We start from the raw sequence: 12,444 nt of genomic DNA on the forward strand, positions 1-12,444 counted from the left end.
GGAACCGGGGTGCTAAGAAAACAGTCCCTTATTTTTGAAATACAATGTTGGCAACACTGCACTCAGCACCATGATTGCACTGCCATCTAGCCAGCCATCTTAGGGATGTTTCTGAATAGTACTAGGAGTGTCGTAGCGTAGGCCCCGGTTCAGGAGAGCATCACTAGTCAGGACAGCACTTACCGCAAACTCTTAAGGGCAGGGATAATCTTTTTGGTCTGTGTTTGTACAGCACCTAGCATAACATGGTCCTGGTCCATGACAGGAGTTCCTGGGCACTACTGCAATATAAATAAATAAATAATCAATCATCAAGTGCTTTCCAGGTAAATTAGAGCTGCATAACGAGGTCTCTAAACAAAAAAAACCACTACTAAATGTTTTTACTATCGTTTAATCTTTTCTTTAATATATGTCTGGTTTCAGCATAGTAGATGTGATACTGGGACATCACTATGTTATGGTAAGTGCTATTAATGGAACTGAACCTTGTTTCTAGCCCTCGTGAAGCCCTCTATCCAAAGATTTCCAAAGCGATTAAACAAAGCTGAACAGCTCCATGGCTCCCACGCATGGCCGCCAGCCTAACCGTAACACAAAGGACACATTTAAAAGCAACATGCTTGGCTTGGCCACAGACGCAGACGATAAATGTCGACAACAACTCGCCCCAAAACCCAAAGCCAAGCCGAGCACCCTAGAACCAGGAGAGGAGGAAGAGCTCAAGTTTCCATGCAGTCCACTGGGAACCTTGGTACGGGTTCAGTCTCGCAAGGTGCTGAGCACTCCCATCCAACAGCACTCTCAAGCATATGCTTAGCTCTGAGCATGTGTGATGGGGTTTACAGACCCCACACTAAAGGTACAAGGAGTGGTGCAACTCTGTCAGGCCAGGAAGACCCCATCCCTCAGCAGCATGCTCCCTGTGGAGGACCTGTTTAGAAGAGAGCTCTGGCAGAGGGCGCATGGAGTGCAGGAAGGCGGACAGACTGCAGCCACGGAGGCAGAAACACAGAGAATACGAGTAAGACCCGGCTGGGATTCCTTGATTAAAGGGGGGGGGGCAACTGGACTCTGAGCATGAGCTGGGAAGTGTCCCTGTCCCCCCGTTCCTCCCTGTCCCCCTCACTCACACATGCTCAGCTGAAGCCCTGAACTCCCAAGACTGTCAGCAGTAGACTGGGGCCACACCCCAAAGGCAAGGCAGGAAGCACCCCAGGGGAGACTGACCTGGAGGAGCAGTCAAAAGACACTGATCCACGCCTTGTCTCTCCACCAGGTCCTGCCCAGGGCCCAAGCGGAGAGAGGGAGGGCCTGGGTCCTGCTACCCTTCCCTCCTCCCTCTTGCTGCTCGAGAGATCCAAGAGGACTCAGGGCTGGAGGATGGAGGCTGGAACACACAGTGATATGGCTGCCAGGCCCCCAGACTGCCCAAAAGAGCCACCTCAAGGCTTGAAGAGACTGTTCAGCTGCAGACTGACCACTAGCCCTGCTGGCCCCTCAAGGGCTGTGTGCTACAGCATCTATGAAATCAGTTGGACTATTCAGATGCTTAAAATTAAGCACAAGTCCGCAGCTCCTTGCACGGCGGAGCCCCCACCACAGTCTGTTAATCTAGGAGTCACTCACAGCACCACCTCTTAAGAAAGGGACAGATCTCTCTCTCGGCAAGGTAGGTGCTGCCATTTTTGCCCTTCCCAACTCATGGCAGCTGGCCACCAATATCAACTGGCAGAAGGTTTGTGAATTAAATATAGCAATATTTATTTGATCTCTCTGACCCTCTGTGTATTTCTGTTATGTTTCTCTGCTCAGTTTATTTAAAGGGACAGGCTAGAAAGGTAAATGCATAAACAATGCTCCAGCATGGACTACCAGAAACATATATGGCACCAAAGTGAATCGCGAAGCTGTGGCTTTGGCCAAAAGGCAGGATATGCAAACCTCGAGAGACATGGGAGAAAGGTGCAGCTGTGTTTTTAACAGGTCACTCAACCCGGGAACCACCACCACCAAGACATTTAGAAATGTTTACAGGACTTACAAGTCACAAGACACACAGCTGGCTGCAACTGTGCTAATTCTGAAGCTCACAACCAGCCAATTGCTTCTTAACCACAAGCTCGCTGGATCCTGGCCTAAGAAAGGTTTCCAAACCACTTTCAAAATGACGGCGAGATTTCCAAAGACACAAAAGGAGAGTCAGGTGCCTACCTCCCTGATCCTTCGCATCTTTGAAAGTCTCCCCCAGAAGCAATAGGATAGCTCAACGTTGTTAACCTCTTTACAATGTGCCGTGAGGGGGTCAACTGTTCTTAAGGCTCAGAATGCCACGTGTCCAATGGAAATCAGAGAGGAAGGGCCTTACTCTGAGCTACGCCGCAAGCATGGCAGAAAGCCAGACAGCTCCTGCTACGAAGCAGAGATCTGCTTCTTGATGACCCAAAGGAAAAGCCAAAAGGGGAGCAATGTTTTGAGATAAGTGAGCTGGATTAAAAATATACACATCTGTCCTCAGATGCACCTATGGGGATGACACAGCCTCTTTCGTGCATACTACAAGGCCGGCAAGTCCCAAAGAGAGCAAGGTACCCTAATCCCCTGGAATTTCGAAGGAAGTTGAGTGCCTAACTCCTTTAGGCTGGTTTGAAAGTCCCAGCCTAAAGCCTTGTCTACACATCTGCAAACATCCTCTTCAGTCATGAACACTGGTTCAGCTCCAGTGCTGGGATCTCTGGGCAGAAAGCCCACCAGCGTTTTAAACACCTGTCATCCAACCATACTCAGAGCAGACCCAATTGACAGTGTTTAAAACACCAGCAGTCTGTCTGCATGAGGGGCTCAAAGATTTCTGTGGTGTTTAGATGCTGCTTGTAATTATTAGAACTAGGAGCACTGGCTGTTGGGAGTCTGAAAAGACAGGAAACAGGAAGGGGGGGGGAGTGGAGGAGGCGGAGAGAGAGCTACCGAGGGTGCAGCAGCAGCTTAGTAAAGAGGTTTCCACTTTAAAAATAAAGGCCGGTTGAAGTTTCTTAGTATCTTGCCTGGTTGCTACAACATTTTGGCGACAAGGATGGATCTTCTGCCTCTGAACCCACCTGCACCCTTTCTGCAAAGCCCAGGTGAGCCTCCAATTGCTTTTACTGCCTGGATCCATATGTCTGAGACTTATCTGCTTGCAATCAGTGCTACAGAGATTTCTGAAGTGAGAAAGCGTGCTCTGCTAATCCACTGCCTTGGAGCAGAAGGGCAGTGTATATTTTATACACTTGCAGATGATAAATATGAGACTGCACTCACGGCATTAAAGAACTCTTTTGTGCCAGAAGTGAACGTAGTAGCTAATCGCTCCAGATTTCACCAGCATGAGCAGAAAACAGGGGAGACTATAATGCAGCATAATGCTTCCCTGAGGAGTCTGATTGTAACTTGTGACTTTGGGAATATGGCAGATGAGATGATTAGAGACCAGCTCATTGAGAAAACAACCATGCTTCGTGTAAGAGAATGCTTACTTCTAGAACCACAACTTACACTAGAAAAAGCAATAACCATTGCTACTCAGATTGAGTCAGCTTCAGCTGAAGCCAAAATAATGAGCCTGGATACAGGAGGCACAGTCCAGGCTGTGACTCCTTTGCAGAAAAGTTCACTATTGCTGCAGACAAACGATTACAAGAGGAAAACGAATGGAAAACCACCGAATCAGCAAATTCAAAATATAGTAAAAGCATGCTTTTGCTGTGGATCCCCACAACACCTTGCAAGCGACACAGGATGTCTGGCAAAAGTAGCTCAGTGCAATCATTGCAAAAAGATTGGGCATTTTGCCAAAGTATGTCGCAGCAGCCAGTTCAATCAACAGGTGCATGCAGTTACAATACCAGATGTTACTGTGCTGAGCGTGGACAAAATCACTACTGCACATATTCCAGAACAAATAAAGTGCACTGTAAAGGTTTCCGCCATATCCTCAGGCAAACCACACTCTATTCAGCTAATGTTGGAAACTGGCTCAGCAGTGTCTATACTACCTGATTCCATCTATTTGCATTACTTTAAAGATGTGCCTCTTACTGAACCCAAACTTCACTTAGTGTGCTATCTGAAAAACCATATTCTAGTACATGGCTGCCCGCCAGCAATAGTTACTTTTGGTGATTGATGTGTAACTGCAGAGTTCTACATTGTCCACAAAGGCACTCCTATCCTTGGCAGAGATTTATTGGCTGCTTTAAATCTCAGGGTAGTTAATGGGCGAATTGATCTTCCTCAGCAAAGCACTCTTGCTGTACACACACCAGTTTCAGCTGGGACCCAACACCAGGTTGAGGAGAAACTCAACAACGCTGCTCACCATGAAAGGACTGGGAAGAGAAGGATATCATACTGCTAGATGGTCTGCAAGACTACTGTCTTTCAGTTATGAACTGGAATATAAGCCTGGAAACCAAAATGTGGTAGCTGATTGCCTCTCTCGCCTGCCTTTGCCTTCACCAGATGGTCCACTGGAGGATGAGGGTGTAGTAGTTGCGCTTATTACAAGCGCTCTTACCACAGTTACAAAAGAACAATTTCAAGCTGCTTGTTCAGCCGTGTCCAATTCAACAAAAACTACGGGAATTTCTGACAAAGAGATGGTCCAGTCACCCTAAAAACCTTAACCCCATTTTGCTGCCTTATTTTAGAGTTCGGGATGAACTTTCTTTGCTTGACGGCTGTGTGCTACAAAGTATACACCAGCTTCTTGTGCCAGAAGGAGGACAGTCAAAACTCACACACCTGGCACACAATACCCATCAAGGAATTGGCAGATCCAAACAATGACTATGGGAGCTGTATTGGTGGCCAGGGATGGACTCTCAAACTGAAGCACTCATAAAATCCTGTGTCACTTGCCAAATGCATGATAAGACAGCAGTGGCACATACCCCTCCATTACAGCCTGTTCCTCTTCCTGAAACTGCATGGGAAAAAGTGGCGATTGATACTGCTCCAAGTGACTGCCGTTATGCCATCACTTTAGTAGACCATTTCAGTAAATGGCCTGAGGTAGCGTTTACATTGCAAATCTCTTCTGCTACAGTAATTAATTTCCTCTCTTCAGTTTTTAGCAGGGACGGTAACCCCAAAGAACTGGTTTCAGATAATAGTAGTCAATTTACTCCCCTGGAGTTTGAAACTTTTCTAGCACAGAGGAACATTTTGCACAGAAGGTCATCCCTATATTGCCCTCAAGCCAATGGGGAAATCGAACCATTTAACAGAAGTTTGAAAGAGAGTTTGCAAACGGCTAAACTGGAAGGGCGACTGTAGATAACCTTCACTATTGAGTTCTTGTAAGCATACCGGGCTACATGACATGCTACAGCGCAAAGATCACCCGCAGAGTTACTGCATGGGAAACAGATGAATACTAAACTGAACATTGCTGGATTGTTAGAGGTATGACTTGATGCTCCAACCGAGGACGATGTGAGAAAAACAGTTGAATAGAACCAAGTAAAGTCTAAGGCTTTCACAGACAAGCGGCGGGGTGCTAAGGAACCCAAGTTTGCGTGTAGTTCCTTTGTTAGCATACGAAAGTGTTACACAAAGGGGACCATACATTCACAGCTCCTCTTAAAATCAAGAAGAAGGGACCTTACACCTATCGACTTTCTGATGGGTGTGTATGGAATGTTCTTATCTTGCACTTGCCTATGCACCAAGAGGAGATTATGCCAACACCCAGTCTGCATTGGAGGACTTCACCGTAGTATCAACACAACAAGACATTGCACTGGAACCAGGGCTTGAGACATGGCCTGTCAGACTCAGACAACCACCTGTCTGGACAAGAGACTGTTTTCAGTGTAATATTTCTGCCAACAGTATAGTGTCTTGTTCCATATTTGTTCTTGTGGTTAGAACAGCAATGTTTACTTTAAATTGGAAGGGTTTCTTAAAAGAGAAGGGAATGTGGTGTTTAGATGATGCTTGTAATTATTAGAACTGGGAGCACTGGCTGACAGGAGTCTGAAAGGACAGGAAACAGGAGGCGGGGGGAAGTGGAGGAGGCGGAGTGAGAGCTACCGAGGGTGCAGCAGCCGCTTGTTAAGAGATTTCCACTTTAAAAATAAAGTCCTGTTGAAGTTTGTTAGTATCTTGCCTGGTTGCTACAACACTTTCCTAACACAGGCACAGCTGAGACAGCATTAATAACAGTGGGAAATATTTTGAAACATTGCCCTACTGTAGACCAGACTTTTACAGTCTCCTGATTGATCTCTCAAGTCTCCTGTAACAAGGAGAAAGGATCAAACTAGCCATGATAGGACAAGATCATCAGTTCTTTTCCTCTAGCTCAGAGGCAGTTTATGGACACAGCAGCACCATCTGCTAGTTTATTATTCCTCATGAAAAAATTCAGCCTTTTTTCCACTGACTGTACTGAAGTCTCTATCACCCCACGCCTGTCGGACACAAACACCTATGCATACGGAGTAGCACTGTCTTCATCTGAAATCATTTGTCAGAAATCATAAGTGCAGTTGGGAGAAATTTTCCCCCTTTCTTAGAATCCTAGACTTTATTGCCTGCCCTCACAGGATGGCTGAACAGTTGCACTGCTGAGGAACTCATACCAGACCATATGGACCAGTCAGATCCAACTCACTTACTGTTATTATCAGACCCTCCTGACACAGAATCTCAGCTTTCATTTAAGCAAAAATTGAGTTTCTAGCCCTTGTGGCTGCAAAGAAAAAACTTCCAAGTGCAAGCTGATGTCATAGCAGTCTGCCTGAGTCTGCAGACACACTGCCTGAAACAACAGCTCTCAGAGGTGTCCCTGCCCTCAATCATCTCATGATGGGGCTGGTGACAGAGCCTAAAGAGGACATTTCAAATATCAGCATTGACTACTTATTCATCCTACCTACTCAAATGATCAGCAGTCCAAGTGGCAGGAGGGAAGTTCAGACATGAAACAGTGGGAAGCTGCAGGGGGTAATATTGTAAGGGGGGGGGGGGGAGAGGAGAAACTCAAAGGGAGAGAAACAGAATGGAGGGTGGGGAAGGAAGTAATTCCAAGAAGTAGCCGTGGCAGTAGTTGTCAGTGTATTTTCCCTATGAGTGCGGCTGAATGAAACAATAAGGCATGAAAATAGTAAACAATGATAACTAAACTGTTTAGGCAGAGATGTTCAAAGCCAGCTAAGGGGTTTGAAGGAGGAAATTGGGTGTCCAAATCCCTTAGAAGGCTTTAATCCTTTTTCCTGCAGAAGGCCATACTCCATGCTTGATCTCTGGGCAAATCACTGGGAGACCTGCTGTGGATCCAGGGGAGTGTGTAGGCCTAAGCCCATAATCCACCACTAAAATGGAATTCAGCCCTGTGCCCTGACAACTCTGCTCTCCCCTGTTCCCAAGAGATAAGGTGACCTCTGTGCTGTTGAAGGAAGGATGGCAATCAGGACTGTACAACACAGTTGTGAAAGGAAGCAGCCTCTTCCTGTAGATACAGGTTTTTGGTTGTTGGTGAGGGTGCAGAGCTGGGCGTCACTGAAACCCCATTGTCCCTCATTGTCTCCCCCTTCAGACTCCTGCACATCACATCAGGCTAGCAACTTGCCCAGAGAAAGCCAAACAGAGTTCCCTCTTGAATCAGCCCACAGCCACCCAGCGTCCACACAAACGGAGCAGGCTGCCCTCATGCCTGTCTGTCCCAAGCAGCCAGGGCATGCCCAAATCCCGACTGGCACATGCTAGTGCTGTCCCAAACTCACTAGGGCTGGACACTCTTGTATGCTGCATTTGGAAAGTTCTACTCTAATGGGAGATCACTGAACGCCACATCCCTGGGTCCCACACAGGGAAACAAATGGAGCCACTCTAGGCTACCTGTAGATGGTGTCCTACAGGATAGATGTTCCCAGGGAGGCTCAAAAGTGTTTATATCAGCCCCCGCTTCCAGGAACATGGATCTGCCGCGCTCCCAAAGAGAGCTTTAGAAAAGGGAGGGAGAAATTCATGTGGAGCTTCTTGAACCTCACTAGGCCTGGTCCCCCTTCCAGCATTGCACCTTGTAAGGACATCAAGCTGTGCAACTAGAGTGTGAAATGCTACCCAGCCTTAACTCTGACCCAAATTCCAATTGAGTGATCAGAAAGACTCTCACTGAATCCAAAGGGCTTTGGGACCAGGCCCTGGATGACTCCACAAGGTGCAAGGGAACGGAGTTCCAGGCCCATCATAAAAATCATCCAGAACATTCACACGCACACACACAGGAAAATGCTTGAGCTTTAGGAAGTCAAACTCCCCACCCTCTTTTGAGTTGCCGTGAATTTTCTGTTGCTGTTTTAAACCTTCCCTCCGCATTTTTCTAAATTTGGGTCGTCAAAGACAAAGGCCGGCACTTAAACCTCAGCAATAAGGGGCAAATGGATGGCAGAGAGGACTGGCAACAGGATCCAGAACCCCAGGTTCACTGGTTCAGACCTAATCTGGGCTGATAATCGCAGAACATTGGTTCATGTACTTAAATTAGCTTCTATCGCTGTAAACATAGTCGTGGGGGAAGCTACCCACTGGCCCTGGGCTCTCCATGTGCCATCATTTACACCAGTGCTAGGGCTCTGACTTGGCAGAGTTACACACCGGTGTGAATGATCGCACAGGACAACAGAGATTCAGGCCCCGTCTGCGGAATTCTTCCACTAGCAAACAGCAGCAGTGGTGGGGGAGTTGTAACCGTGGCAGGTGACAGGTTGACTCTGAGCCTTGGGTTCTGCATACACATATGTAGAAAAGGAGTACTTGTGGCATCTTAGAGACTAACCAATTTATTTGAGCATAAGCTTTCGTGAGCTACAGCTCACTTCATCGGATGCATACTGTGGAAAATACATAAGATGTTTTTATACACACAAACCATGAAAAAAATGGGTGTTTATCACTACAAAAGGTTTTCTCTCCTCCCACCCCACTCTCCTGCTGGTAATAGCTTATCTAAAGTGATCACTCTCCTTACAATGTGTATGATAATCAAGGTGGGCCATTTCCATACACATATGTATGTTGCATTAAATTCCAGATCAGATGTAATTCTCACTCACTGTGAAACACAGTATTTGTTGAAACTAAGTCGGCAGTTGTTTGCACTTAAGTGTAAACACGCTGAATATTAGGAGCTGCACCAATGTTGTATTTGCATAAGAAATGCAGCTTGTGTTACTCCCTCTATGGCTTCTTTTTTCCAATCCAATCAATCCATCTAGGTCACTGTTCCAAGATATGGGGGAGTATGTAAATCATGAAACCTAAAACCAGAGCAGTTCAAGAAGCGAAAAACTGACTAGGTTTCGTTTGGGGAGAAAAACGTTACTTTAAAATTATATAAATGTACTGATACAAACACACCCTAACCTTGGACCCAAAACTAAACCACTTCAAATTCTCACTGACATGCATATCTTATCAAGTCCGATTTGCATATTGTATAAATATTTATTTGCTTTTAATCCTGCAAAGCAAACCTGCCTTGGGGCACATTTCTTTTTAAGCAGCAACTGCACCGTTTTAATTGGGCGTTTTAGGCTCTTGAAAAGTGAAAACAGAAACAGCATCTCAAAGTCAGTGCCTCCTTAAGGGGGCAGGGTGAGATCAAGTCAATTGCAGACTAGTACCCACTACCATATATTAAATGGAGCATGCTGAAAACAGGAATGCAGCATAGTCTAGTGGACAGGGCACTGAACTGGGAGGCAGGAGTCCTAGGCTCTGTTTCTGGCTCGGTCACTGTCCTCCTGGGTGACCTTGGGCACATCACTTTGCCTCTGTTTCTCCTCCCACCCTTTGTATGTCACATGTTTAGACTGCAAGATCTTCAGGGCCGGGGCCGGCTCTTACTGTGTGTGCGCGCATGCATGCACATGCCTGGCAAATGGGGCCTATAACAGTTACCGTAATGTAAATGGCTCTCACAATTCACTTGTGAATGCAGATGCAAAAAGGCAAGTGCAAACATTACCGACACTCGTTGCATGGTCAAGAGAGGCCGTCCTTTCAAAAATTTGGCCTTATTATTTTTGTACACACAAGCAGAATAGAAGAAAAAGAAAGCCTATTTTTTCCATTTACTGCCCCTTTCCCCCTAAACCAGGGGTAAGTCCATTTTACTTCCTTTTTAACACAATGGAACAAAACCAATATTGGGGTAGAATGCAACCGCTGAGAATATAGCGCCTTTCAATCCATAGAATCCCAGCTCATCAAAGACTGGTGTTTGCTCAACTGCTGACCGATTAAGAGCAGACATTCAAGTGTTTGTGGTCGCTGCTGAGATTACATTGTTCGCAATGGACCCGTCTCATTGTTTGTTTTGCCTTCAGTGCCTCACCAGAGAAGCAGAGTTTAGGTGGACTGGGGGCCTGCACTGTGCATTTCCGTCCTTTCTAATGTTTGGGTTTCTTCTTGCTTTAGTCTTAATTCTGAATTTGCTGGATGTCTACAGCTTGTTTGTGCAGAACTACCTCATTCTGGTCAGCAGAAGTAGCAGGGTTTAAAAAAACAAAACCAAACCCCACCCCAAGACAGTGAACATTTGACATAAATGACAGACTTGGACAGGATATTTTTGACCAAGTTTAGGCCAAGTTTTGCCAAAGGTAACAATAAAGGCAAATCACAGAATGGGTGGGAGGTACTAAATTTTATTATGTGCGCATGTGCACACATGCTGCATTGACAGGCAGCACTGTCTGACAAGGCACTGGAGTGGGACTCCAGAGACCTGGGTTTTATTCCTGGCTATGCCACTGACCTGCTGGGTGATCCCCGCCAACTTGCTTCACCTCCCAGTGCCTTGTTTCCCCATTCTTGGTCTCGTCTATTTAGATTGTGAGCTCTTTGACACTCTTATTATGCATCCGTGCAGCACCTAGCACAATGGGGGTCTAGTCTCAGTAAGTCCCTCTGTACACTGTGAGGGATGTTTGTAATACAAATAAGAGTCCCAGAGAAAACAAGGCTCTGGCCATTCATGAGCAGCCCTATGGGAAAGTCCTACAGAATCTTAGAGAGATGAAACCATTAGCGTTCTAGAGAAATGGGATATGGCACCATATAAATTATTCCAAAAACCTATAGAATTTTATAGAAAAACAAAGAGATCCTTTCCATAGGGTTTTTAAGATCCCCAATAAAATTCTAGAGCATGGCCATAACTCTGTTAAACCTGCAGAATAGTACAAAGCTCTATAGTCAGGTTATCACTTTCTATCAAGTTCTACAGGACCTAGAAGGGCACAAACATTTGGGCCTTTATGTTGTGGCAATGAAAATTTCATTAGGCACTCAAGCGCTGTGTGAGGAGCATGGAATTAGACAGATTAGGTTAGATACAATGAGCTGAAGGAAAAAGACCTTGCCTGAAGGCTCTAAAATAATGAGAAAAGGAGTACTTGTGGCACCTTGGAGACTAACCAATTTATTTGAGCATAAGCTTTCGTGAGCTATAGCTCACTTCATTGGATGTAGCTCACAAAAGCTTATGCTCAAATAAATTGGTTAGTCTCCAAGGTGCCACAAGTACTCCTTTTCTTTTTGTGAATACAGACTAACACGGCTGTTACTCTGAAACCTAAAACAATGAGGAGGACCTGGAAAATATCAGAGAAGGCTCTCCTTAACCAAGAATGTCCTCTACCAACGGTCTGATCAGATTTGGACCTTGGGCAAGAATCACAGCTGCCATGGAGGGGAGAACAGAGATACTGTGGCAAATTGAAAAGGAGTACTTGTGGCACCTTAGAGACTAACCAATTTATTTGAGCAAATTATATCTTTCATTGAGAGCAGAGCTGAGGGCTCACCTAAACTAGAAGTGAAGGTGTCTCCAATCCATTTCTAGAGGGAATCCAGTCCAAAAGGGATAACCTTAATGTAAACGTGTCTGCCTCTCTCTATGTAAATCTGAGCACCAGAGTCTTGACCATCCAAACATCAGAAGCACCTTAATTACCCTTGCTTCCGAGAGATGGATGGAAAGTGATGTTTGCCTGTATCCCTTCCTATTCCGCTGTGATCAAAGCATTCAAATCTGGATCTATGTAGCCTAAGACTGTGAATTAATTTCTTAATCAGCTCCCCTTAAATGGGTTGCAAGCAATTAGGTAATCTGAGTGAGTCACCCATCAGCGATGTTGCCAATCTGCTTTCAAGCCCAAGATACTGCAGCGGGAGCCTCAGGGAGTCATTCCAAAGGAAGCTAGAGAGCTCTTTGCTAAGCTCTTCACACACACAACACAGAGCCTCAAAGTGGGTAAACACAAAGCTACTTTATAATGTAAAAGTAAATATTTAAAGAGTCATTTATTTCATCTGCTCAGCTGCAACACCTTGTCCTCTTTAGAAATCTCAGGAGCAGGCAAGGCAGCCGACTAGCTGTCCTGCTATTAT

At 45.7% G+C, this 12,444-nt stretch overlaps 1 protein-coding gene across 4 annotated transcripts in view; it reads right to left on the bottom strand.

The window, feature by feature from the left end:
• Window positions 1–12,444, bottom strand: part of GTF2IRD1 (GTF2I repeat domain containing 1) — a 174,402-nt gene that overhangs the window by 142,184 nt on the left and 19,774 nt on the right. For 3 of the 4 annotated variants that reach the window (XM_084651275.1, XM_084651274.1, XM_084651272.1), the window contains exon 2: window positions 184–281. The exons of the other annotated variant lie outside the window; for it this stretch is intronic. The gene's annotated coding sequence lies outside the window, so the exon portion shown is untranslated. The remainder of the gene's footprint in view (window positions 1–183; window positions 282–12,444) is intronic. 4 annotated transcript variants of the gene reach the window in all.

The sequence above is a fragment of the Lepidochelys olivacea genome (assembly GCF_965140295.1).
Source record: "Lepidochelys olivacea isolate rLepOli2 genome assembly, chromosome: 17".
Classification (NCBI taxonomy): Eukaryota; Metazoa; Chordata; order Testudines; family Cheloniidae; genus Lepidochelys; species Lepidochelys olivacea.